Below are 19,255 nucleotides of genomic sequence, written 5' to 3'. Positions count from 1 at the left end.
TGGAAAGGGTGCTGGAGAGGAGGATGAGGAAGAAAGTGAAGATTGAGGAAATGCAGTTTGGATTTATGCCAGGAAGAGGAACGACAGACACGCTTTTTATTGTGAGGCAGTTGCAGGAGAAGTACATGGAGAAGAGGAAGAAGTTGTTTCTTGGGTTTGTTGATCTGGAGAAAGCATTCGATAGGGTTCCACGTGAAGTAGTGACATGGGCAATGAGGAAGTTAGGAGTGGAGCAATGGTTGATCAGAGTAGTGACGGCAATGTATGAGAGAGTGCGCACTGCTGTAAGGACGAAGGACGGGAACAGTGGTGAGTTTGAGGTGAAGGTGGGAGTGCATCAGGGTCGGTACTAAGTCCACTACTATTTGTAGCTGTGATGGAGGTGCTGGCTCGGAACGTAAAGGAGGGTTTACCGTGGGAGTTGTTGTATGCAGATGATCTGGTGTTGATTGCAGAAAGTATGGATGGACTGAAGGAGAAGATGAACAAGTGGAAGGAATGCATGGAGACAAAAGGTCTGAAGGTGAATATTGGAAAAACGAAGGTGATGGCAAGTGGTAAAGCATGTGGTGAGGTGGAAAGAACTGGGAAGTGGCCCTGTGCTGTGTGCAGGAAGGGTGTCGGAGTGAATTCCATTCAATGTACAATGTGTGCTGAATGGGTTCATCAAAAATGTCGTGGTTTGAGAGGGTCATTAACCAGTGTGGCACCTACATTCAAGTGTAAGGTGTGCACAGAGGGAGCTGCAGATGGAGGAAATGTTGTTGAGTTGGATCTTGGAGATGGCGTGAAGCTGGAAGGTGTGAAAACATTTTGTTACCTAGGAGACATGCTGAATGGAGAAGGTGGATCAGACTCGGGCAACGGTTGCTCGAGTGAGATGTGCATGGAAGAAGTGTCCGGAACTGAGTGGCGTGCTGACGAGGAGGGGAGTGTCGTTGAAGCTGAAGGGAAAGGTGTATGCTGCATGTGTGAGAAGTGTTATGATTTATGGTAGCGAGACATGGGTAATGAACGTAGAGCAGCAACAAAGGCTGGAAAGGGTGGAAATGCGAATGGTTCGGTGGATGTGCGGAGTATCGTTGAGAGAGGAAGACAAATGATGAATTGCGAAAGATGATGGGAATAGGGCCTGTGATGGATGCTGTGAAGAGAAACAGGTTGAGATGGTTTGGTTTTGTGTTGAGGAAAGATGAAAGTGACTGGTTGAGAAGAGTGATGGAAATGAATGTCGAATGAAGTAGAGGACGGGGAAGACCGAGAAAGACTTGGCTAAAGATGGTGGAAGAAGAAATGCGGGCAAGGGGTTAACAAGGGGAGATGCAGAAAATATGGCCAAATGGAGAAGATTGTCATGGGGACCGCAAGGCTAACCCCCGCTCTAGCAGGGAAAATGGCCTTGAAATGCATGTTGTTGTTGTTGTTGATAGGTCGGATCTGGATTTGGACCTGAACCAAAATCGAATTGCTTGTTCTTGTCACTGAACCAACTCATCCTCCTAGTTTAGTGATAACTCGTCCATAACTTTTTTAAATATCATGTTATTTATCGCTTTTCTCCTGATCTCTCAATGGTGAAGAATCACTTTAATCACTTAAATGGTGAAGAATGGCACGCCTGGATGGGTTTAAGGGTAGAGGAGTAGCAGCTGAAATCCGAATCCTATCCAGGTGCCACATGATGACTCCATCTTTGCTCTTTACTTCTTCTGGTTCCTACTGATGATTCCAGTGCACTATTTGGTTTTCCTTTGCATTACGATTGTACCATATCCTGATGCTGTGTGGATTCTGCTTCCCGGCTGATAGACACCTGGTAGCTTGTAACTGTTGCGGCGTTTTTGCCTGAGGAAGAAATGCTGAAATCTATCTATCTGGGTTCTTCCCATCATCTTTGTTTGTTTCATATTTTTTTCTACTTTTTCATATTTCTCTCTATTCATTCTAATTCTTGCTTCTTCTTTATTTCTCTCTTTCTTTATCTATCTGTCTTGGGAGAAGTGAATTCTTGCAGAAAAATTTCTGGAAGGTTCACTTGGTTGCACCTGGATGGGTTTTGAGGGTTGAGGAGTAGCAGCTGAAACCCAAATCCTATCCAGGTTCCTCCTGATGACTCCATCTTTGCTCTTTACTTCTTCTGGTTCCTACTGATGACTCCATCTTTGCTCTTTACTTCTTCTGGTTCCTTCTGATAACTCCAATGCACTATTTGGTTTTCCATTACATAAAAAAAATCAAATAATTATCATATCCGAATCTATATTCAGATCTTCACTGAAATCGAATCGATTCGTCCTTGTCACACACAACCTCTCCACCAAGTTTCGTACAAATCCGTTTATAACTTTTTTGAGATATCGTGCCACATATCGGTTTTAGCCCAATTACTCAATGGTTAAGAATCACTTTAAAATTCTCTGATCCAGTTCCGGATTCAAATCTTCACCAAAATCGAGTCAATTCTTCCTTGTCACATACACAACTGTCAGCCTCTCCACCAAATTTCGTCCGCATCCATCCACAACTTTTTGAGATATTTTGTTCACAGACAAACAGACAGACAGGGGTGAAAACGTAACCTCCATCCACGTTCGGTGGTGGAGGTAATTTAATTTGAACAGTTGGAACGTTTTTTTCAGAATCTGGATGTTAGTTCACGAGCTATATCACCATGAAAAGGAACAAAGAAAAAACACTCAATAGCTTTCATTCTCTGTCCATAAATGATTAACAAATGAGACTAAATAGAGGCTTTTACATAGTATATCCAAGTTTAGGACAAAACGAATAAGGCAAAATAAATGGGACTTGAATCGGGATCCCAGTGTCATGACCGAAGTTCTCAATATGGGAATGAAGTGCTCAGATGTGAACACCAAACAGGCCAATCAGCTGAGCTTTATGAATTATCCCATATCAAATTATATATACTCATGACAAGATTTTATTTTAACCTTGAAAACTGTTCCTCACAGTATCCATCATTGCAGTTGACATGAAATCCTCATCTCAGATCACCAAGGTCACTCCACACCTTGGGCATGCCCGCTTCTACTCACTCAACAATGAATGGAGGCCCTCAATATCAGATATGAGATCAGGGCCATCTCTCTCGGCATAACTCGTGCCTTTGATAGAATCTGGCACTTTATTAACAATCCTCTTGCGGATGTTCAGTCATTCCTCCTCTTTGGTATCACTATTAGCCATACATTTGCTTGGGCAATCTGCATTTCAAAATTGGCCTCCAAAGCTAGCCGCTGACTGGGAATCCTCTGTCATACAAAGTTCTTCCTTGGCACACATGAACTCCTATCCACCTGCAAAGCCTTCAACCACAGATTGATGGAGTACTGCTCTTCCCTCATCAAGCCTAGCATCTTGCTAGGCTTGATGGAAACCAAGGCATTTAAGATAATTGGATTCACCTGTACTGAAGCTGAATTGATGGATCTATCACTTCGCCATCGCAAAAAGGACGGTGAGCTCTTTGTCTTCCACTGCCTCCTTTCTGGTCTTGCACAATCTGATCTTTCTGTGCTTTGTCTCCTCCCTCCCCCTCCCACCCCCACTCCACAGTTCACCATCGACCCTTCTGGTGAAACTACTTAAATCCAGGATCACTGCTCACCTCCACTCATTCGTTCCTCTTTTTTCCCCACCTGTGGAACCAACTTCTGCATTCTCTTCAATCTCATTCTTCCTTTCAGGTCTTCAAGACAGCTGTTCACCACCATCTCAGATCATCCCCAATCCAAAATCATGATTTTTTTTCGACCTTCATTAACCCATCCACCATCCACCACCTCTTTCCTTCCAAATTTCCAGTTTTCCCTCCGGAGAGTTTCCTTCTGTATCCATCCTGACCACCCAATTCATCCTCTCATGCTCCTCCCCCAGTCCTCCCCACACCAATTGGTTGTCCAAGTCTCCCTCCATCTTGGCCTTTAACTCTACTGTTGGTGGTTTTTTTTTTAAAATACAAGATCGAGGCTCGTGAAAGAGCTAAAATTAATCACACAAAAAGTCAACCGACACATAAAACACAAAATAAGGGGAGCGGAACACAAGATGGGGAGAGAGGGGGAAGGACACAAACACAACATTTGAGAGCAAGACACCGAGAGAAATGTGGGAGGGAGAGGGCTTGGGGGGAGGTGGTAGAGGTTTCAAAAATATCAACACTGCAAGGACTTCCAGGAAAGAAGTTGGAATTTCAAAAAAAAAGTGTCTGGGGTGAAAATTTGCGGGGGTAGAAAAGATCAAGGTTTTGGATGGGGGAAGATAAGAGATGGTGGTGAACAGCTGTTTTAATGACCTGGAGAGAGGAGTGGGATTGAAGGGAGTGGGGGAGTTTGTTCCAGAGGCAGGAGAAAAGGGGAATGAAAGAGTGAAGGTGAGCAGAGAGTCTAGATTTTGGCAGTTTAACCATAAGAGGGTTGCTGGCAGATCTTGTGCGACCTCCAGGAATATTAGGGGGACAGAGCACAGAGAGAGCTGGGGGAGCAAGGCCGGAGAAGAGTCGGTAGAAGATAGAAAGACCACCAAACTGCCTGCGGTGAGTGAGTGAAAGGCCCTCGGAGTTAGCTTCATCGCAGGAGATTCCAATGATTCTGAAAGCTTTGGTTTCAACAGCGTGAAGCCGAGCTAGGTGTGAGGCAGGAGCACCGGCCCAGAGGGGGGAACAGTATTCCATTGAGCTGCAGATGAAAGCCTTGTATATGGTGAGAGCTAAGGTGTGCCAAGGAAGGACTTCGCACGACAGAGGATGCCCAGTCAGCGACTGGCTTTGGAGGCCAGCTTGGAAATGTGGTTTTCCCAAGAAAGATCATGGCAGATAGTGAGACCCAAAAGCTTGAGCGACAGAACTTCTTGGAGAGGATTGTTGAGAAAGTAGATGGGAGGGTTTTCCAGTCAGTCTTTTTGGAGAGACATAGTAAGAGTGTGGGATTTGTCAGGATTGAAAGACATGTTCCATTTGCTTGCCCAGTCTCTGATTTTGTCCAGGTCTGCAGAGAGTGAGGAGGCTGCAGACTGCCGATCTGAGGGATGAGGAATGGAGCGGCAGATAGTGGAGTCATCAGCAAAGAGATAGAGAGGATTTTCCAGAGAGTCGGAGAGATCATTGATGAAGACCAGAAATAGCATAGGGCCCAGAACACTACCTTGGGGAACTCCAGCCAGAATAGGAAGGGGAGATGAGAGAAATCCATTCAGGGCCACACGTTGCCTATGACCAGAGAGGAAATCCACAAGCCATGAGTGGAGATTTCCATGGATACCATGGGAGGAGAGTTTGGAGAGCAGAGCTGTGTGCCAGACCGTATCGAAGGCATGTGATATGTCAAGGGAGACAGCTCTGATTTCCTGTTTGGCATTGAGGACCTCCATCCATTGTTGAGACAGCAGAAGCAACATGTCCAGAGTAGAATGACCTGGTCTGAATCCAAATTGATGATCAGAGATCAAGCCATTGGAGAAGTGGAAGGATTTGATATCCGAAGCAATGATGGAATCCATGACTTTGCTGATAATTGGGAGCAGGCTGATTGGTCTGTAGTTGCAAGGATCTGTTTTTTCACGTTTTTTGTGTAAAGTGCTAATGTTTGCTGATTTCCAAGATGCTGGCAGATGACCTTGAGCAAAAGAGAGGGTGAAAAGAACAGAGAGAGGGTGAGATAGAGCGGCAGAGCAGGATTTTAGGACCCGTAGGCTGATGCCGTCTGGTCCAGTTGCAGAATCAGAGTCGAGGTTTGACAAAAACTTCTCCACATTGTCAGGAGAGAAGGACACAGAGTCCAGGAGCAGTTGGGTTCGACTGGGAAAGGTGGGAACAGAGAGAGATGGGTTTGGGACACAAGATTTTGAGGCAAATACAGAGTTGAGGCATTCGGGTTTGTCACGTGTGGTGTCAACTGTGTAGCCATTTGAGGTAAGGGAGGGGATGGAGGGGGAACAAACACCAGAAACGGATTTGACCAGACGCTCCCATGATTTGGAGGAAGGAGACAGGTTTGAGAGTTCAATCTTGAGTGTGGAGAGATAGTGCTTCCTGGCACTCCTGAGGGTAGACGCACACTTGTTCCGAGCTTGGTGGAACGAACTGAGATTGCTTTCAGTTGGATTTGCCTTCCAAGATGCAAAGGCAAGTTGTTTCAGGGCAACTGCCTCACCACAAGATTCAGTGTACCATGGACAGGAGGAAGGGTACGACAACTGAAGATGAGATGGGATAAATCTGTGCATGAGAGAGAGCAGTTTGCTTTGGAAGAATTCACAGGAAGAATTGATGTCAGAGGCATTAGAGATGGGAGACCAGTCCAGATGATTGATGGCTGCTTGCAGACCGTGCTAGTCAGCCTGAATGAAATGCCAGACTCGTCGGTGCTGAGGAGGCTCTCTGAGAATGGCCAGAGAGATGTCCACTTTAACAAGCACATGATCAGAAGAACCGATTGGAGCAGAAGAGCAGCAGACATTTGCAGGGAAGTTTGTCATAACCAAGTCCAGAAGAGAAGATACTCCTTTGACTGAGATCCGGTTTGGGAAATTGACAGATTGTGTCAGTCCCAATGAGTCACAGAAGTCCATTGCTGAGATGCCATGGCTGGTGAGAGAGGAACCCACACCCAGCCAGCTGGCATGATGACAGTTGAAGTCGCCGCATATGAGGAAGAGAGAGTTTGGATGAGTTGATAGAAGTTGGTCCATGTTGTCAGACAGCGAAATGCAATTGTTTGGAGGACGGTAGAGAACACATATGAACAAAAGGTGGGAGCGGAGAGGAAGTTGTAGCCAGATGTACTCCTGGGGGTGGGGTGGAGAGAGGGCAGTGCAAGGAGACTGGGGAAGAGAGTTTTTTGATAAAGATAGCCACCCCACCACCAGGACGAGGCTCAGGTCTATCATACCGGAGGAGGGAGTAACCAGAAAGAGATATTAAGGAATCAGAGACATCTTGAAGGAGGAAGGTTTCTGTTAAGCAGATCAAGTCTGGATTGTCAGAAGCAACCTGAATGGAGAGATCAGTCAGGTTTGAGCGAAGGCCCCGGATGTTTGAGGTCCATACCGTTAATGAGGAGAGAGGGGGAGCATCGGGTGCAGGACAGGGGAGGGGAGGGGTAGGGTCAGATGAAGAGTGAGAGGGGGATGTCGGAAGAGCAGTTGATAGTGTGTCAGAGATTACAGAAGAGTTACAAGAGAGGGAAGGATGAGGAGGATGAAAGGTTTGATGGTGATGGGATGAGGCAAAGTGAGGGGTTGTTTGAGGGGGGGGGGGTGGGGGGGGGGAGAGGAAAGTAGAAGGTTGGGGGAGGGGGAGGTATGAGATAGAAGGGAGACGAAGTGGGGAGGAGGCAGCTTTGAGGAGGAGGTGGGAGGGGGGAGAATTTGGGAGGGATGGATGGGGGGGAGATTTGAAGGGGAGGGGTTGGGGGGGAGTCTTGAATGGGAGGGGTAATGGGGGAGTTTAGGAGGGGAGGGGCAAGGGGGGAGTTTAGGAGGGGAGGGGAAAGGGGGGAGTTTAGGAGGGAGGGGCAAGGGGGGAGATTTGGAGGGGAGTGGCAAGGGGGGAGATTTGGAGGGGAGGGGCAAGGGGGGAGTTTAGAAAGTGGATGATTAATGAAAGACGAACATTTATAACAATTTGGGTTTATTGTGATTTTCAAGTTAGCGATCCGTTTAAGAATGATGGAGGAGGGGTGGAATGAATGTGAATTTCGAGCATGTAGTGATTTAGAGTTATAAGAGATTGAATATTTTTTTGAAGTGGAATGAGTTGAAGAGGAAATTGAAAAAAGCCTTTTAAATAGGAAGAAAAACAGCATGTTGTAATAAACCACTGAATAAAACACTGCAGGGGAAAGTTTAAACATATTTAACCAGAACCGTGAAGAACAATCTAATATTCACAAAAATACCAACGGGGAGAGGGAGCCCAGAGGGACAACCACGAGTCACGTGAACAGGGGAAAAGGTGGAAGGCAAGGAGATAATGGGGGCGGGGCGAGACAGCGCACCTGGGCAGAAGCACAGGATGGGACAACTTAACACGTGGAGAATGGGAAATAAATGTTTTTTTTGTTTGTTTGTTTTTGGGGGGGGGGGCGGGGGGTTAAAATGTTCGACAAAGAGTAGATGTACGGGGAAGTTTAGGGGAGAAAGGGAAATCTAAAAACCTAGCAAAAAAAGCGAAGGAGGAAACAAACTTCGACGGGGAACAGGGGAAGCCTGAGGCAAGGCCGCAACACGCGCAGCAAACAGATACGATTAATTTATGAAAGATCAACACAGAGAAACTTCAAAAAGGGACACACTATAGGTTCACACACCGAAAGATCAATACAGTTTCGACAAAATACAATTGTGAACAATGACTTAACTTTGAAAACGTGGAGAACGTGTGCAGCTTTGAAAATCCCTGCCATCGTCCAATGCGTCCGCACCACCAGCCGTATTAGTGACTTTAGTTTACCCCCCCCCCCCCCCTTTCAACTGTTCCTTTTGTTCTGTTGTGTCTTGGTCCGTTCAGTGTACGAATACTAGCTCTTCCACAAGCCGCGACTTTGTATGGATTTTAAAAAAAGTATAGGGGTTTGAACCTGGGATAATATAGTCAGATGAGTGTGTGGGTGCGTGCGTACATATGATATAAATATATTGTTACGGTTCTCCGCCGCCCTTCTTCCCCTTACCAAGGGGGGGATTAATCCCCTTGTTCTTTCTGGGCTTGGCGGAACCGAGAGACTTGAAACGCCTCTTCCGGACAAACGCAAGGTAGGGTTTTGGGACCAAGTCTCGCTCGTACCTAAATCCCTGCGCCGCCACGGAAGCGGGGAAGCAAGCCTCGCATGAGCCACGTGTGATTTGGGTACACCGAGCGGATTGAGTACCACGTGGTCCGTGCAGTTTTTAGTAGTGGAACCCGATTCGAGCAGTTTTATTCGTACCACGCTTAGTCAATGAGGAAATCACAGGAACGATCGAATGGAAAGGAAGAACACAGGTTTAATTATTATTCCCACACGTATGTACAATGATCGGTAGACGCAGAGACACAGAGCAGCACTTAATCATCTTATCCTTAACGCCCAGACTCTGGCCCGTCACACTCACACAGGGGATTGCAGGCAGGTTGATGTTCCGGCCAAATGCGCCGACTTGGTCGTCCAGGAACAGCCCCGTCCGGCTCTCCACGGTCCCAGCACGTCCCGCGAAAAAGGCAAGCAGGTGGTGGAAGGATCCCCGTAGCGCGTCTCCCGAACAAAAGGCAGCTGATGAGGTTGGAAGGAAAACGTACGCGTCTCTCAGCGTGGCTGGCGGTTACACAGCGCGTTATTACTCGCGTAGCTCAATGCACTGTACGCGGCTCAGCTTCAAGCTCAACCGAGCGTCACTTTCATATGAGCGCGTATCCTGGTTCATGCGTGTCTTCCTCCACTCAATGCCAACTCAGTCCTCATACCTCGATTTCTGCTTGAACTCCTCTGCTCACGCGCTCTTCACTTACTGCTCGTGAGTCCTCCTGGGGGCTTTGCGCAACCGCTTATATTGATACGCCCCGAACCTTCTCGAACCTTCCAACCACGCCCTGTGACGCAGTGCTGCCGCCACACCCTCTGAGCCCTGATTGGCGGCTCGCGCTTACCGTCAGCTCCTCTGCCACCCTCATTCGGTCCCGCCCCGACCCTCCTAGGCCTGCCTCGTGTTAATTCGCGCCAAAATGAACCAAAGTCAGCACAAAGAGGCATGAGGCATTGGAGGCGGGATAAGGCAATATAAGTAGGAGTAGGACCTATTCTCCTTACTCTACTCAACGCAGAACTAACATAGGAAAAGGACTAAGCTCACAAATACTAAGAGATAACTACACTATCGCGAGGCTACATGTTGCTTGTGTGACTAACTATGAGGGGGAAATTTAACCTTTATTATACAAACTGTTACCAAAACTCAAAACCGCAACAATATGTATATAGTATATACATACGCATATAGAATTTTGGGTTAATCTGATTATCACACTTCAGGGTCAATTCATGAAGTTATCAGTGATAACAGTCATATGTCTTTATTATTGTAAATTAACAGCCTTTATAAATGTGCGTAAAACAAACTATTTAATTAAATACCAAAATTCTTGTAATTTTATAATATCAGGCAATAATTTGTGGGTCTGCTCTTTGCTTTCTTAAGTGCTATCACTCTTTTACCCATGCTTCCTGTATATAACTGAAGCACTCTTACAGGAATATTGTGCGAAATATCTCATTCCACAGTTCTGTAAGGTTAGTTGAGTTCCTCTTGTTCTTAAGTTTCCAGGTAATCCCATATGACCATGATGGGACTCATGTCTGGACTCTGAGTTGCCACTCTAACACTTGGAGCGCACCAGCTGTAACCTTGTTTCTAAATGCTGTTTTATTATATTGGAAGGGTGTTTTGGATCATAATCATGTTGGAAAATGAATTCTCTTCCGATTAAACGATTTCCACTAGGAACTGCATTGTGCTGCAGTATCTGCTTGTACATCCCATTGAATTTAATAAGTTTTCCTACACCAAAAGCTGATACGCGTACAACACCAGACGGTCACAGTTAGTGTTAGTAGTGGAATCCCCCTTGTTTAACAATAGGCTGCAATCATTTTGTGTTGTAACGTTCTCCAGGTCTTCGGCATACAAACTGGCATCTCTTGGATCCAAAAAGTTCATACTTTGATTCATCAGACCAGAGTACCCGATTCCGTTGTTCAGGCGTCCAATCCTGACGTTGCCCTTGCAAATATCAGTCTTTTCACCTTATTCTGTGGTCTCAGAAGTGGTTTCTTTGCTGCAGCTCAGTCATAGAGACCTGCTGCAATCAGCTTTCTGTGCACAATTCTGATGTTCCTACACCCAAAATTTGGGGCCTCTAGGTGCTAAGATTCAGCTGTGAAAGAATAACGTACAAACACACAAAAAACCCACAAACACTTTATTTAAATTAAAAAAAAGTATATATATATATATATGTACATACATATTGTCATGTCTCCGGGGTTAAGACCCCAAGAGGACGAATGGCCAAAACGAGCTCTACCTCTGAAGCGTATACCCAACTTGGCTGTAGTGACACACGTGTGAAAGTTTGAGGTCTTACCTGATCAAGAACACACACAGAGGTTATCCGATCTCCACAGATACATCAAACAAACCAGGACAAGAATAGTCAAATTCAACAAATAATGATTTAATGAAAGTAAATGCAAACGATTAAAATGAATGTGAGGTAAAACTAAGATTCCTAGGTCGAGACGTCTCTACTCAGATTCGTATACAAACAGGGGAAAAGCTAATGTAAATAAAATCCCTTTTATAGTCGACTGAACTCAGCTTTGCGTCCTCAAATGCCTGGTAACGCTTGCTGGTTGCTCGTCGCCTCCAAACCACCAAGCGGGGAACGCACAAAATGGCGCGGAGTGTGCTCTTTGACGTCCAGAGGAAACACGACGTGGTCCCAGTCCACTGCCGACGTCGATCCTGTGCCTTGTAGTTCCGACTGTTTCTCACCAGCCCTCTCCAAAGAGCGCACACGAACCAAAGACCTCACGCCTGCAACCAAGCCGGAACAAGGGGGAAATGCGACTACCTCCAACCAGCGCCAGGACAGAGAGAGAGACAAAATGGCAAGACCGCGTTCTTTTTTTCCTGCTCTCCCGAATGTTCCACGATGACATCACATTCTCTGTCCAATCACCGAGCGCTACTCAATCACGAAGGCCGGGGTGTGGCCTCCCCGTTACGATTCGTCGGGGGGCGAAGTCTAATCTCTCTTCGGGAATGTTCGGATGACGTCGGAGGCCGTGAGACGGGGCTTGAATGGCACGATCGACAAATGTGCCGGATTTATCTGGCCTGGCGGAGCTGTGAGCGACTCAGTCCATTTGTTATAGTTGTTGTAATGGTGGCCCATTTTGATGCAATAACAACGAAGGGAAAAAAGCACAGGGCAATTACACACTGGGGTTTATCCTTAAGCCCTACCTAATTAGCATAACTCCACCCCTTGTATGGAGACATATATACGATCTTACCGGACATTCGACACTACTTAAATACATCGAGGTGGGTTCTTCTTCTTCGTGACACTCTGAGCATGCTAATTTATACGATTCTGAACTTTCCTATGAGATTCATCATCTTTCCCCCCCCCCCCCACCCCCACAAACGTAACAATAAAGATAAATGTAACTGATATTAAATTGACTTTCAGAAACTTGAAATATCACCTTCGTATATTGCACACTTTTACCTTCCCACAAATGTTTTTCATGTGGAATAGTATCATAAAAGTGAAAATAACCCAAAGTTTTGCACAGTACTGTAGATATAGTCATTCCCAGTCTCAATCACATGAAACGTAGAGTGGGATAAAAACCACAAATGCCGCATGGCTAGTGTATGGCTACATAACAAAGTGTCTGTGCAGTACTTATATACAAATTACAAATGCCTGGTGGTGTGACAGATGACATTTCACAAACAAATCTCCTTTGATTCCTACAGGATTTGCATGATGAGTTTGAGCCAAAACGGCAATAAAAATAAAGTCCAAACCTTTTCCCAACCCTCTCATCCATAATATCATTGTCGTTGGCAGCAAACATGGCTCACTTTTCCGTTGTATCGAGGCTGCTCCTGCTACTGCTTGTTTTTGGACTTGCTGTATTTCATGGACCCGCAGACCTCGCTGCCCAAGCTTGGTAAGATTGATACCTTCCACCTCCATAATGTATTAAATCTATTATTGAGGGCAATCTGTACAAATGTGTTAACGACGTAAAGGTATGCGAGTCACTGCATGCCCTGAGAGCAACAGTTAGTTCTTTACACCAGTGGGTTGGTCAGATTGTATGACGTTGTCTTCAGTGCAAAAAACACAGGTGTTCTGTGGTGACTTAGAGTGCCAATAGAAAGTCTACACCCACATTTAAAAAATTCACCTTTTTTGCCTTATAGCCTGGAATTAAAATGCATTAAATCGGGCTTTTTTCACCTTTATTTACACATCGTAACCCACAACTTCCAAATGAAAAACAAATTAAACAAATTTCTAGAATATCTGCCCATTGGTCTAAATACAAAACATTAAACATAATTAAAAATACAAAACTAGAATATCTTGGTTGGATAAGTGTCCATCCCCCTTATAATAGCAATTGTAAATTAGCTCAGGTGGAACCAGTCGCCTTCAAAATCACACACCAAGTGAATTGGCCTCCACCTGTGTTAAATTGGAGTGATTCTGGTTATTTTTTAGCATAAAACGAGAACGGTGAATGGTGAAGAATCACTTAAAATTAAATAAAATTAAAAATCCAATCGGCTTGTTCATGTCGCCCTAACCAACGCATCCACCTAGTTTCTCATAATCCATCCACAACTTTTTGAAATATCATGCTATATATCGTTTTTGGCCCCAATCACTCAATGGTGACGAATCACTTGGAAAACAAGTGAATCCTCTTGGATTGCGCTGAGGTTCGGGCATGGAATTTCTAGGAGGAAGTATAATTTGTATGCAATGAAAGTACATGTAATATGGGATCGAGTAAGATCGAGTAAGCTTCACCAGTGCGCGTGCGCGAATTTACGTCACGTCGGCAGCGAGAAGGCGTTCCCCAACACGAACCAATCAGGAACTGCCACGCCCACTTATATGATCTCAGAATTCCTGTGACAGGAATTAGCGTTACACTGGCTGGAAGTCATTCGCTAGAGGCGCTTCCTCAGCGCCAATCACCAGTGCGCGTGCGCGAATTTACGTCACGTCGGCAGCGAGAAGGCGTTCCCCAACACGAACCAATCAGGAACTGCCACGCCCACTTATATGATCTCAGAATTCCTGTGACAGGAATTAGCGTTACACTGGCTGGAAGTCAATCGCTAAAGGCACTTCCTCAGCGCCAATAAACAAAAATTCTCGTATCCGAATCCGTATTCAGATCTTCACCAAAATCGAATAGATTAGTTCTTGTCACACACACAACCTGTCCACCAAGTTTCGTCCAAATCTGTCCATAACTTTTTGAGATATCCTGCTATATGTCGGTTTTGGCCCGATCTCCCAATGGTGAAGAATCACTTTGAAAATTCTACGAGCCCGAGCCGAATCCGGATCTTCAGCAAAATCTAATCATTTCATCCTTGTCACATACACTACCTCTCTGCCAAGTTTCGTTTGAATCCGTCCACAACTTTTTGAAATATCTTGTTCACAGACAGACAGACAGACAGACAGGGGTGAAAACATAACCTCCATCCACCTTTGGTGGTAGAGGTAATCAGAGGTTCCTGTAGGTTTCCTCTGCTGGGTCGTGCATTTCATAGCAAAGACACAACCATGAGCACCAAGGAGCTTTCAAGAGACCTCCGGGATAAAGTTGTGGAAAGGCACAGATCAGGGGATGGGTATAAGATATTTCAAAGGCCTTGATTATCCCTTAGAGCATAGTCAAGAGAATCATTAAGGAGTGGAAGGCGTATGGTACCACCAAGACCCTGCCTAGAACTCTCCAAACGGGAACCTCCAAACTGGATGACCCAGCAAGAAGAGGCCAATGGCAACTTTGAAAGAGTTACAGTCCTTTATGGCAAAGACTGCTCATTGTGTGCATGTGACAACAATATCCCAAGCACTCCAAGTCTGGCCCGTATGGTAAGCTGGCAAGAAGGAAGCAATTACTCAAAAAACCATTACTGTTTGAGGTATGGAAAAACCACTCCAGAGATTCTGAAGCCATGTGGCAAAAAGTTTTGTGGTCTAACGAAACCATGATGGAACTTTTTGGCCTAAATACAAAACGTTACGTTTGGCGCAAACCCTTGCTCCCACAGCTCTATCTGTGCTCTGTCCCCCCAATATTCCTACAGGTCGCACAAGATCTGCCAGCAACCCTCTTATGGTTAAATTGCCAAAATCTAGGTTCACTGCTCACCTTCACTCTTTCATTCCCCTTTTCTCCCACCTCTGGAACAAACTCCCTCACTCTCTTCAATCCCACTCCTCCCTCCAGGTCTTTAAAACAGCTGTTCACGACCATCTCTTATCTTCCCCCATCCAAAACCTTGATCTTTTCTACCCCCGCTAATTCACCCCAGATACACTTTTTTTCGAAATTCCAACTTCTTTCCTGGAAGTCCTTGCAGTGTTCATATTGTTACAGATACGACTTTGATGGTATGGTGGGCCGAGCGGGATGGCCGCCGTATCCGTACAAGTTACCCCGATTGCACCCGGGGTTGACTAATCGCGCTATGCTAGACCAATGAAGGAAAAAGAAGACACCCGGCTGGGTTATAATGACACAATACGACACCAACGTTTCGATTCTCAAGTATATTCGTACGGAAAAAGGTTAGATTACAGGGGCTAGAGGTATATTACAGGAAGACAGGCACTTAGACACACTCTTATATTAACCCCGGACAGACGACAGACACACGGGACAAAATGCTGACTCACACGGGGGTTGATGAAAAGGAAAGGCAGGTCGCGATGGCTCAAGGTGCACTCTTGGCTCAAGGCAGAATCGACCCGGTCCGGTCCAGAGATGCGGGAGGTTTCACAGCGCTCGGAGGGGACGTTCTTTCACAGGCGGGCCTTTCTCTCTCAGCGCTCGCAGGTCCTTCTTTCTCCAGCTCGGGGCGCATCTGACGTCACGTCCGCTACGTGGCCGCGTATATCCGGCGGGGAGTGACACGCCCTCGGCTCGCTAGCGCCGCCCCAGATGGAATCGGTCCGCCCTTCTGATTGGGTGCGGGGGGTTACCAGGCTCCGCCCTTGAGGAGGAGCTGACAGCCAGCCCCTCCGTGGTAACCCCGTGGAGCGCGTGGTCAATGGCGCTAATCGAGCCGGTGTGAGGACGCATCCTCCCCCCCGCGCCGCCCCCATCCCCTCCGTTGCTGCAGCCATAGTTGGTTGGGGAAGAAGATGGAAGGAGGTATGGAAAAGGTCCTAAACTCACTACTGATGCCATATAATCACATTCTGGTGCAACGAAGAGTCATAATTAATGGAAACGAGGCCTTAACTGACATAGACTAAGAATAACTAGGAAGATGTCCGAAAGTTGTCTACGTGTGGTGCGGTGGACCTGGGCACGACATTTAATGGGGGAATAAGGGGAAGGTCGGCTCTACTGATTGTTATTTACATGCAATGGGACTAGGGAATGGGGGATTGGGGAAAGTTGGGGAGTATTGGAGAAAATAGGGGAATATTTACAAGCGGATATGGAGGCCAAATTCCATATTCGCAACATTGCACCCTTCTCTACCCTCGGGGCGTCCCGACCCGATAAATTTTTACCTACTTTAGTGTGGCACGCAATGTAGTTCCCTCTACCATTAACTCTACCCTGAGTGCGACAGTTTTACAGATATTCACAAATGAGTAAATATGTCCCCCTGCGACGTTGCACCCTTCTCCTCACAGAAACACACCCACAGGATAACCGAATCCGGAAAGAATTCGCAAACTAAACATACAGCCGGTAGGGAGCATTATTTACAAGACTACGCTGCTATTTACACTACGATCCAGGACCTGTTTTTGGAGGAACACATGCAGATGTTATGCATAGAGAGAGCGCGCTTGCCAACATCGATACACCAACCCACGAGTGCTCTGTGGCCGACGGCCTTTAATAACGTGCAGAGCACCCCATCCCGAGCATCAACAGCACCACCCCACCACCAATCGGTGCAGTCACCATTGTTCATTGGAATAAAAATAAATTCGACAACCCCTAACCCTGCAGGTGTCTCTTGCTCTTCTTGTGGTGCACTTGGTGTTAGTTAACAGTGGTTCACCTTTATGGCATAGGTGCCACGTTGACCCATAGGTCCATCCCCGGGTGGTGCTTGGCCGCAAACGAACTGCGGTCCATTGTGGGTGGCCACAAACATTGCGGTCCATATGGTGTATCGATCCCGGCAGCAAACAGCGAAAGTGCAGGCCCACAACTGCGCAGCCAGCACCTCTCTCTCCTCTCTCTCCACCCCAAAGCCAGATCCTCGGAGGTGGGAGACAAAAGAAGAAACAAGTGAGTAAGGTGGTAAGGGCGCAAAAGTGCACGCAATGTAAGGTAATGCACACTGGGGGCACATGGGAACCAGGTGAGACAGGTACGTTCCTATCGTACGCCCCCCCCCCCCACCAGGTAACCTACATGGCCCCTCCCTTACCCCTTACTGTATCCACAAAACACAACACTACCCATAAACATCTACTTTACAAATCAACAAACATCCCTACTGTCTTCCCCGTTCCTCCCATAAACCAAATTCGTCTTCTCTCCCTCCTAACCAATCAAATTTGCCATTTTCAACTCTCATCAAAATTTGCCATCTCCAACTCAACATCATAATTTGCCATTACCAATTCATCATCAGTCCCTCCTAGGGAGGGAGAGATGGAATCACCCCAATGTCTCATCCACGTCGTGATGCGTCTCACAAACCCACACAGCAATTCATCTCCTGCAACAAACAAAGAAAACACAGGTGTGGAGTCATCATCATCACCACAGGCAAGTGGCTGCGTATGGTGCGACAGGTTCTTCAATCCTAACTATTTCCTAAATGACTTTAACAACTTTACACCACCCGGGGTCTTCCTCCGGCCAAACCATTGGCCCTCTTACACTATGGGTTCTAAAAACCAATTCCCATTGGCCAAACTGTGGTGCTCTTCAATTTGGGGTCTCACTCCCCCGATTCATCTCCCGGTGCCCTCGTACAATTTCTGGGCTGTGGCGTGTACCTCTCCCAGTGGGTCTACCCACCTGCACCCCTCCACCACTGCAGTTGCCTCCGAGCTTACCTGCTCCTTACCCTAACCTATCTACCTGGGGAAGGCCCTCTGGCGCTCTCCCCACTCCGTGCCCTCTCTGGCACTGGGCTGCCCGATCCACACCCGGGATCCTCAGGCACCCACTCACAACTCTAACGGCTCCCAGAGCCCACCTGCGGCCTCACCTGGCCGACATCCTCACAGTGGTGGAGTGCCCAACCAACTACACACACTAACAGGCTACACGCCCAGCCATTTCCACAACACTAATGCACCCATCCACAACACCATTCTGCAACCGCACCACAGATGCCAATATCCAACCACAATTTACCTGCACCCTCTACCTAACACTTACACTACCCGCCCCGGGTATTCGTGAAAGGGGTCCACTCTTCCCCCATCCACACCTTCGCACCATGCACACCACTCCGTACCACTCACTCCAACTCTCTCCACACACCTGTACCTGCACACCTGTGCTCTCACACCTGGTGCCACCTGCACCCTTCTCTCCCCAAGCGCATTCGCGCTGATCCACACACTCACTACTCATACACTGCTCCACACACCTGTCCAGTTGCACACCTGTGCAATCACACCTGTTCAATCCTCACACACACGGCATCATCTCAGCTAACTACTCCCTTCTGAAACTTGCGCTTCCCAGTCGTCCCTTTAACTATTGCGCTCCCTCGTCATTATCATCCACACTAAACTACCTGCGTCCCCACTACAGGTATCAGTCAGTAACTAAACTTAACGTTACCTAATGTCATCTTCTAGGGCCCTATCAATATAACCTAACCCACCCGGGCTAGTTTTCACTGCCATACACCCCATAAGCTATTGCTCCTTTGCCCCACATGGGAAGGATGGTGGATTTGCCATCCCACCACATCGGGGGTCTCTCACTACCAATTTTGCACATCAAATTTCAACAAATTAAAAATTTTCTATTTACTGCCAATTCTATTCACTTTTCTAAATTTTGTATCAAATCACTACTATCACTATCACCATTACCCGTCTACTTATTACTGCCTCTCGGTGCGCCAATTCCTGTCCAAAGCCCGGCTTCGTAAAGCCAAGCAATGGATGCTGGTTGTTTTGTGCCTGCGGCTGGATGCGTCCGGCACTCGGTGCAGGGACGGGGGCTTACCCGGGCCGAGATCCCATGCATCACCTCGGCGTGGAGCCATCCAATGTCCCGATCTCGACCTGCCGGCACGTCTCAACAAAACGTGGTCGCCATGACGACCCTTTCTATCGGGCTGCCAGCTCCGCCTAGTGGAGCCTGGACGCGGCCGTTCAAAGCGAGGCCCGGCACGCACCGAGGGCCTGCTTCGGCTAAAAGTCGCTCTAACCTCTAACCCGTGTAACGTCGATGCTTCACCTGGACGCTTACACCCCGCAGCC

This window comes from Myxine glutinosa, chromosome 7 (genome assembly GCF_964187855.1).
Source record: "Myxine glutinosa chromosome 7, kmMyxGlut1.1, whole genome shotgun sequence".
Classification (NCBI taxonomy): Eukaryota; Metazoa; Chordata; class Myxini; order Myxiniformes; family Myxinidae; genus Myxine; species Myxine glutinosa.
The sequence above is the reverse complement of the archived record's forward strand: the minus strand, read 5'-3'. Positions refer to the sequence as shown.